Here is a 9,503-nt window from a genome sequence, read left to right as displayed (position 1 = left end):
TGTGCAGACTGAGCAGGAAGGATGAGACATTAGAAGTATAAGGCAGACAAGAGGAAATGACAATTGAAAGAAATGTCAGAAGGAAAACAAACACACCAGATTTTCTTTTCACAGAGTCACAATTTCCTTACCATGACAAGAGACGGGGAAAGTAAGATTTCGTGCCTAGAGCTGACAAGCAATTTTCTCCAATTTACAGTATTTTTCCATTTCTCTGGCTGTCCAATAGAATTGCTGTAATGATGGAAACTGTTTAGTCTCAGCTGTCTAGGAAAGTATCCACTAGCCACGTATGTCTATTGAAAACTTGAATGTAACTAGCATGACTGAGGAACCGATTTTTAAAATTTTTTTTATTAAATTTAAATAATCTTATAGAACTAGTGGTTACCATATTGAACAGTGAAACAGGCAAAATAGAAGTTGGAAGTTTTCCTCTACCATTTATTTCTGTCACATAAGTTTTTGTTCAGTTTTTATTTCTTCTAAATGTTATGAAGAATTTGAGGGTTAATAGTAGTTCAGCTTGGCTTTTTTTCTGTGAGAAATCTAAAGCAAATGAGATTAATCAGACTTCCGAGCCTAGATCTGTAATTTCAGCTATCACAAATAGTCTATTAAAAGAAAAATAATTCCAAAACTATGCATTAATAATCTCTACCCAAAACAAAGCATGAAATTCATTTATTTAATAAAAATATGAATTAAAGGAAAATTATTTAAAACTCTGGTTCCCTCTGGGTCGTGGAGGAATGTGCTATCTAGGAGAACATCAGCCAAAGAAATAGACCTCCTTACACATTGCACATTGAGGGGAAAGATGGAATGAAAAAAAAGAAAGGTGAAGACATAATGCAAGCTTTTCAAATTCAAGTCTCTACTGGGCCTAGACAAACCATGTAAATATGTGACTTGCAAAGCCATGCTAAGGGTGTAACAGAGAGCACTGGACCCTCCCCCAAGCTATTTTTACTGCTCTGGTTATGCCAGAGGTCTACCTGCTCAGCCAGTCTGCCCCTTAAACCATCACTATTCCCCCTACCCACCTGGGGCAGCCGACTGGCCTCTGTCAAGTGAGTTTGGAAACCACTGTACTGAATGATTTTAAAGTTCCTCTAGCACCTTTTTTTTTTTTTAAGATTTTATTTATTTATTTGACAGAGAAAGAGATCACAAGCAGGCAGAGAGGCAGGCAGAGGGAGAGAGGGAAGCAGGCTCCCCAATGAGCAGAAAGCCTGAAGCGGAACTTGATCCCAGGACCCTGAGATCATGACCGGAGCCGAAGGCAGTTTAACCCGCTGAGCCACCCAGGCATCCCATCTAGCACCTTTTGATTCTAGAATTATCGGTCCATATCTTAAGAGAAGGAGGCAAAAAGTGAGTCTTGTTTTAATCAAAATGCTGTAACTTGGAGTTTTGACACATAAGGATAACTTTATAAGTACTACAAGTATTATGGGATGGGATTTGGAGATTATTATGCCCAGTTTTTTTTTTTTTTCTTATGTAAAGTACTATTTACTGTTTATTTGCACCCCAACTCAGAGCATCTAATTAGGGGACCATCATGGGCTTCACCTAACTAGTAATATGTATGCCTTTTACATTTTGCATAACACCACCACATACCCACCTGCAGACAAGCCTAGGAACACAGTAGGTGCTCAATTAATGTTTAATGAGGGAATGATGCTGAGATTCCTATAAATAAGCATAATCAAACTTATAGACAATAAAACTAATTACCCAGTATCTTCATGGTGAAAACTTCTAAATCTTTTGATTGCGACAGTTCCTGAGATGACAATCCTCATTTCAATTCATGTTTTTGGTATAGTTTATGGTTTATTATGCAGTGGCTTGATTGCTCCTTTTATAATAGGTTGCTTGGGTTCCCACTTGAATGCTTTAAAATAAAAATAAAAGGTGATATTTTTAAAATTTAAAAATTGAAAATCTTCAGGAGCCAGGGAAACACACTCAGTAATTTAAAAATATGCCTCTGTTGAGGTCCACAATTAACAAATATCACTAGGAATTTATTGGTGTGTCTTCTTTAAGAAGAGAAAGAAAATGGGTAAAATAAGTTGTTCTGTCAACGTAAATTCAGGGAAGAAATCTGAAAAGAAAAAAAAAATTGCAGGGGCCCCTGGGTGGCTTAGTCAGTTGGGCACCCAACTCTTTATTTTGCCTCAGGTCATGATCTCAGGGTCATGAGATCGAGCCCCACCTCGGGCTCTGCTCCGCCATGGAGTCTGCCTAAGATTCTCTTTCTCTCCCTTTGCCTTCCCTGCCCCATTTGCATGCTCTCTCAGAAAGAAAGAAAGAAAAGAAGGAAGGAAGGAAGAAAGAAAGAAAACTTGCAAGTGGGGTGGAAGTTTGAGAGAGGACGCAGTCAATGTCCTTGACTTGTTTTCTTAGGGCTCCTGCTACAAATGTGCAAAAAAGAAATCAGGATAAAAAAGAAATTAAAGATGTGTGAGTAATAAAGTGAGACAAAATCGTCAGATCCTGTATAGTCCTTAGTCAATCTTCACAAGTAACATTTCTATTAGTATTTATAAAAGTACTACCAGAAGGGTGAGTGGTTGATTTACTTCTAAACTCCAGGTGATTTTCTACCAATAGTTGGCTGTTACATTAGACTTAAGTATATTAGGTATTTTATATTTCATTTTAATGTAGTGAAAAGAATTCTAAGGCAGTGGAAAAAGAGCATAGGATTTTAAGGAATACAAATAGACAAGTGACAAGTAAAAAAAAATCTATTTCCCTTCATTCTTAAATGTCATATTTTGGAAGTTTGGAAACCTGGATGTTGATTATACAATTTTCTAGATTTTTGAAATTACCTAGATAATTTTTTGAAAGTTCAAAAAACATCAGAGCTGATGAAGATCTTAAAAATAACCCCAACCTTGGGGCACCTAGGTGGCTCAGTGGGTTAAGCCTCTGCCTTCAGCTCAGGTCATTCATGAACTCAGGGTCCTGGGATCAAGCCCCGCATCGGGCTCTCTGCTCAGCAGGGAGCCTGCTTCCTCCTCTCTCTCTGCCTGTCTCTCCGCCTACTTGTGATCTCTGTCTGTCAAATAAATAAATAAAATCTTAAAAAAAAAATAGCCCCAACCTCAACTTTTATAAATGGAAGAACTAAGCCTTAGTGGTTTGAAGATGATATGGTTGGTTGATGGCAAAAACTGATGAAGAGGTCAGTTCACCAAGTTCCCCCATCCAGGACTCCTCTCACTCCAGCACATGCCTCAGATCTCTGAGATGGCAAGAATAAATATACTCATGTGGATAATAAGACCATATGTTGGGCACCTGGGAATATGTAAATTTCTGAGTTCTTTTCCTACATATCACATAGTCTTTCCGGGAGCATAATAATGGACCTCCTAAACCTCTGCCCCCTCCACACTCAACCCCTAGATTATCTGTTCATTATGATAGCGCATTCCTACCTCAGCTCTCACAGTATCCTCACAGCCAGTGTCATCTTACCCCAACAAGAATGCAAGAACCTTGGGGTTCATACCTTCCATTTACCATCAAGGGAAGCTTGGCAACTGTAACTCAAGATATCTCTTAACTATACAACAGCCCCATAGTATGAACAGCACCTACATGAACTAAAATATTATTTGGTGGTCCGTGGCCTATAAACTCTGGGGAATTAGTCCATAGTCCTTTATTCTGTGAGATCTTTCCATCTATACATACATTTTTATCTTTTCACCAAACTCTCATCCTCAACTCTGATGTCCAGTCAGAGTTTGAATCCTTGGTATCTTCTTTCATTTCTCTCTTTGATTCTCGAATGCTCCCTAGAAGATCTGTTAGTTGTTATTCCTGATGTGTAGAATTTTGATCCTTCCTTTTCTTTTCTTTGATGTTATGATTTAGCCTTAATAAAGAAAACCTAAGGAAAGAGAAAGATGGAAAAGTGAGGATTTATAGGATAAAATATCTAATTGAGAGCCCTTGAATATGAATGTAATTCTAAAGTAGCATAACATTATTCTGCATGTTCAAGAAAGACTCTCCTGATGAAGTAGCTAAAAATTTTAATTGTGACACACAGTCCATAGCTTCTCTCTATCCTACTCTCTGACCTCACCCCACACCCCCCATATATATCCAATAAATATTTTTGGCTATGAGTAATTTATAGGTTTTTTATTAACTGTATAGTAAGTATCCTCAATTTTGTTCACTTTTAATGGCAGACTAAAAAAAAAAAAAAAATGCCAATAACTAAAGTCAGTTTAAAAATTTACCCCTGCCTGTTGTAAACCTTCGGGGAATGACAATGGAATGCTTTAATTTCTTGGGCTTTTCTCAGCCATGATCCTAATTCCATCTCCTTCCTGTCTTTAGACCCATCTTCAATCTCAAAAGGTTTTTTTGTTTGTTTGTTTGTTTTTTGTTTTTTTAGCAATTTATTTACGTTACATGGTGGGATAGTTTTCTTTGTGTTTATTTTGTAAGGGACAGTGGGCTTTGGGGATCTGAAAATTTGTAGTTTCCATAAGTATGGGAACTCTGTTTGTTGTTTTTGTCCTCTGTTGCCCCTCATTTCATTCTGGGTCTCCAACTACCTATAAACTAGAGTGCTTGATACTGTCCTTCAGAGCACTGAAGATTTATATTGTTTAGTCTTTGTTTTTTCTGGTTTCATTTTGGGTAACTTCTTTTGCTATGCCTTTACATTTACTGATATTTTCTTCTGAAATGAATATACTACTGTTATTTCATCCAATGACTTTCTCATTTCAGATATTTGATTTTCATCTCTGGAAGTTCCATTGGTTTCTCTTTTATGCCTCTATTTGTGTCCTTGTTATGTTCACATTTTCCTTTATGTCATTGAGGATATGGAACATATTTATAATCTTAAAGTTTTGTCAACAATTTTGTCATCCCTTTCATTTCTGGGGTTACATCTACTGACTGATTTTTTTTTTTCTTTTGGTCAAGTTTTTTTTTTTTTTTAAAGATTTCATTTATTTATCAGAGAGAGGGGGGGAGAGAGCGAGCACAGGCAGACAGAATGGCAGGCAGAGGCAGAGGGAGAAGCAGGCTCCCTGCTGAGCAAGGAGCCTGATGTGGGACTCGATCCCAGGACACTGGGATCATGACCTGAGCTGAAGGCAGCTGCTTAACCAACTGAGCCACCCAGGCGTCCCTGGTCAAGTTTTTATACTTCACATATCTAGTAATTTTTTTTGTCAGGTGCCAAACACTGAATTAGGTTGCTGAGTGCTGGATTTTGTTGTATTCCTTTAAAGATTATCAGATGTGGTCCACATTTTGTAAATTTGATCTTTTGAGTTTTCTTTAAGTCATTTTAGGGAAAATCTAGAACATTTATTCTGGGAAACTTTAGCCCCACTTCTCAGAAGCCCAGGTCCTTCTGTAGATTCTACTGAATGTTCTGTGTATTCAAGAAGGCATCTCTGCTCTTGCTGATGGGAACTCAAATAACTCCCAGCTCTGTGTGAAATTTGGGAATTGTTCAGCTTAGAGCTCCCATGTCATTTTTCCTTTCTTGGATGACACTCCTAGTCTGTACTTAAGAGGTTTCATATTATTCTTATGTATTTGATATTCAGCCAAAGACTCATAGACTGGGGCTCCTTCTCTACATGGTTTCTTTATTTCAGATACATTGTCCTGCAAGTTAACTTCTGCAATCTACTCAAATTGGAATATTTCCCCAACTCAATGAGATTGCCAGGATCATTTTGGTTTCTCCATTTCTATACTACAGCCCAGAAATGACCTTCTTGCAAGAAGCTCAACTCATTAGTTTCTTTTCTCAGAAACATTAGTTGCACTGCTTGTGTTCCAGTTTCTGAAAATAGATGTTTTCTATATTTTGCCCAGTGTCCTAGTTGTTTATGGATTAAGGTTAATTCTAGACTCTGTTACTCCCTCATGGCCAAAAGCAGAAATATCCTTCTTTTCAAGCATGACTTCCTTTTATGCTTATGATTTCACTTCAGTTGCTTTTAACACATAAGATCCTCTCTGACCACTGTGTTTATGTGTATACAAAATAAAAAAATCCTGAATAATTGATTGTTTTCTCTTAAGTTGTTGCTCTTCTCTCTTCTCAAGAGATTCTAAGATACTTTTCATCTAAATTTTTGACTGAATGTATGAAACCACTTTTGGGATAAGAGTGATGTGTATTCTAGATGAAGAATCAGGTGGTGGAATGCCTGGGTGGCTCAATCAGTTAAGCGTGTGCCTTCACGCTGGGATCAAGTCCTGTACTAGGCTCCTTCCTCAGCAAGGAGTCTGCTTCTCCCTCTGCCTGCCACTCCCCCTGCTTGTTCTCTCTTGCTTGCTCTCTACCTGTCTCTCTCTCTCTGACAAATACATAAATAAATAATATAAATGTTTTTTAAAAAAGGATCAGGTGGAGATGCATGGGAGGACAGAATTGGGTTCTATTCAATCCTAGTATCTGGAGTTGCAGGCTCCCATCGGAACGAATTTTAAACATCAGTGAAAATAAAAGTATGATATTACAATAGCCAAAATATGGTAAAGCCCAGATGTAGCATCAACTGATGGATGGATAAAGAAAATGTGATATATTGGGGCACCTGGGTGGCTCAGTGGGTTAAAGCCCCTGCCTTCGGCTCAGGTCATGATCCCGGGGTCCTGGGATCGAGTCCCCATTAGGCACTCTGCTCAGCAGGGAGCCTGCTTCCTCCTCTCTCTCTGCCTGCCTCTTTGCCTACTTGTGATCTCTCTCTGTCAAATAAATAAATAAAATCTTTAAAAAAAAAAAAGAAAATGTGATATAACTACACAATGGAATATTACTCAGCCATAAAAAGAATGACATCTTGCCATTTACAGCAACATGGAGGGATCTAGAGAATATTATGCAAAATATTAAGCAAAGAAAGTCATCAGAGAAAGACAAATATCATATGATTTCACTCATATGTGGAATTTAAGAAAGAAAACAGGTAACAGAGGGAGAAAAAAAGAGAGAGGCAAACCAAGAAACAGACTCTTAACTATAGGGAACACATGGAGGATTGCTGGAGGGAAGGTGGGCAAGGGGATGGGTTAAATGGATTATGGGTATTAAGGAGGGCACATATTGTGATGAGTGCTGGTTGTTATATGTAAGTGATAAATCACTAAACTCATCCCTGAAGTCAATAGTATACTATATGTTAACTAGCTAGAATTTAAATTGGAACTTGAAAAAAAAATGCTCAAATAAAAAAGTATATTACATAGACTTTTAGCATAATTAATTTATTATAACAGAAAGGGAATGTCCCCTTAGTAGTTGATTTTTCTTTCCTATTCTAGATGTTTTCAATGAAATTCAAGATGATTTGACAGAAAGTTTTGTTATGAAAAATTTTTGAAACCTGGTTTTAAATATAACTGTGGAGTTAGGTAATTATTGTTCACTCCAAATCAGGAAGAGGAAGTAGCTGCAGATCTAGCTAGACAGAAATCATCATAGGTTTTTGTTTGTTTGTTTGTGTTTTGGTTCGTTTGTTTGTTTTTAAATATTTATTTATTTATTTATTTATTTGACAGAGAGAGAGATCACAAGTAGGCAGAGAGGCAGGCAGAGAGAGAGGGGGAAGCAGGCTCCCTGTTGAGCAGAGAGCCCATTGCGGGGCTCAATTCCAGAGCCCTGGGATCATAACCTGAGTTGAAAGCAGAGGCTCTAACCTACTGAGCCACCCAGGTGCCCCAAAATCATCATAGTTTTTAACCTAGGAGACGGATGAGAAATATAGCACTACTACCAAGATTGATCTTAATATAATCTTCGTCATGAAGTATTAGTAAACACACAATTTAATAATTTTGTTCCATTTGAATCAGAAAATTCACAGGTTTTATGGGATGCAAGTTGTTCAAATATTGTATCAATGTTTTCATATTGTTACTTATATCTCCATAATACAATTTAACTGAAAAAAGTGACTTTTAGATGCAGAATTATAGGGCCCAGATACTATGGGCCCTAGAGGGATAATAATACTCAAATGATGTGGGATGTTGACCTAAATTTTTATTCAAGGACACCCAAAGTTTAATAATAATGGTGGGCTGTGTAAACCTTGTAAGTACATAGAATCATATTTTTAAATATACTAATTTATGAGTATAAGTCATCCTAAATAAAATTACTACTTTATTCAGGTAAACAGCAAAGAACTTTTTGCAACATATTTCATAGTGCAATAATCCTGTGATTTTTTTTTAACTTCAAACATTCAGCAGCATGAACAGTAGTGAGTTCGCCTTAGACAATTTGGAAAACTGCCTCAAAAGAGTCAGGGTTCTGCAGATTATTTTATCCAACATGGAATCTATGAATTGGAGAGCTATAATTACTGTGCATGAAGATACTACCACATTCCCATCTCCATTTTAGTTATAGGAATTCCTTGTAATAATATCCCTTTCAAGTATAACTATTTTCATGGATGGTAGTTCATTGATTCAGTCACATTTCTGGTCTTTTGTAGTGCAGTTCAAGATTTTATTGTTTTCTTGACCAAGCTAAAATAAAACAGATGCAAACAAATCAGACAAAGATGTGAATTTGGCATGTGACTAATCAGAGTAGAATTAATATTTCCTCCTTGTTTAGTTAAGCAATATTAAACAGATTCTGTTACGGTGAACAAGGGATAATCCTTTCATAGTAAAAATTGCTAGGTTTTGGTAATTCTGACATTTGAAATCAATTAAGTGTTAGAAAAAGTAAGAGAGAAATATGATACTAAAATCTGGGAAATCTAATAGACATCAGGTCTATTAGAAAACCTACTGGTCTCAACTTAAATTCTTAAGTGTTAATCCTCACGTTAAGTTTTTAAAAAAGCATTTATTACATGAGCACTTTTATCCCTTAACATTGAGCACCTACTAAGTTACTAGGATATTTCATTTATTGAATCACCCAATTAACAAATATATATTGAATATATGTGTGTATTTATATCCATATATATCTGGATATACATATATATAAAAATCAAAATTCTCATAACTAATGTGTCATGTGATGTGAGGCTGAAAATTACATTTGGTAAAAATTCAGCCATTTTAATATTCTTTGTGAGATAAGAGTGGGACACTATCAGTAGATGAAAGCAGAATTTATTTTCAACTCTCAATAAATTTACATTTGCATTTTACAAGAATAAATAATTTCAAAATGTAGGTCTATTACATGAGCAATGTTTAAAAAAATTAATGTATCCATAAGTTTGGATGTTTCCAAGTGAGACAAGACTATTTTAGTCACAAAATAACTAATTGATGCTTAAGTCCGTGGACTGTGATGTTCCTGCTTAGCAAGAAAATCTAGATATAGTGTCAAGACATACTGGCAAGATCTTGGAATTAGTTGTCAAGAATCTCTGAGAGTTTCAATGAGAAATACATGTCATTTTCATTCTAAGAATGGTATTTATTTTTTTCAAAAAATATGCCTGAGA

Source organism: Mustela nigripes, chromosome 2, assembly GCF_022355385.1.
Source record: "Mustela nigripes isolate SB6536 chromosome 2, MUSNIG.SB6536, whole genome shotgun sequence".
Lineage (NCBI taxonomy): Eukaryota > Metazoa > Chordata > Mammalia > Carnivora > Mustelidae > Mustela > Mustela nigripes.
This window is presented reverse-complemented; position numbering follows the sequence as displayed.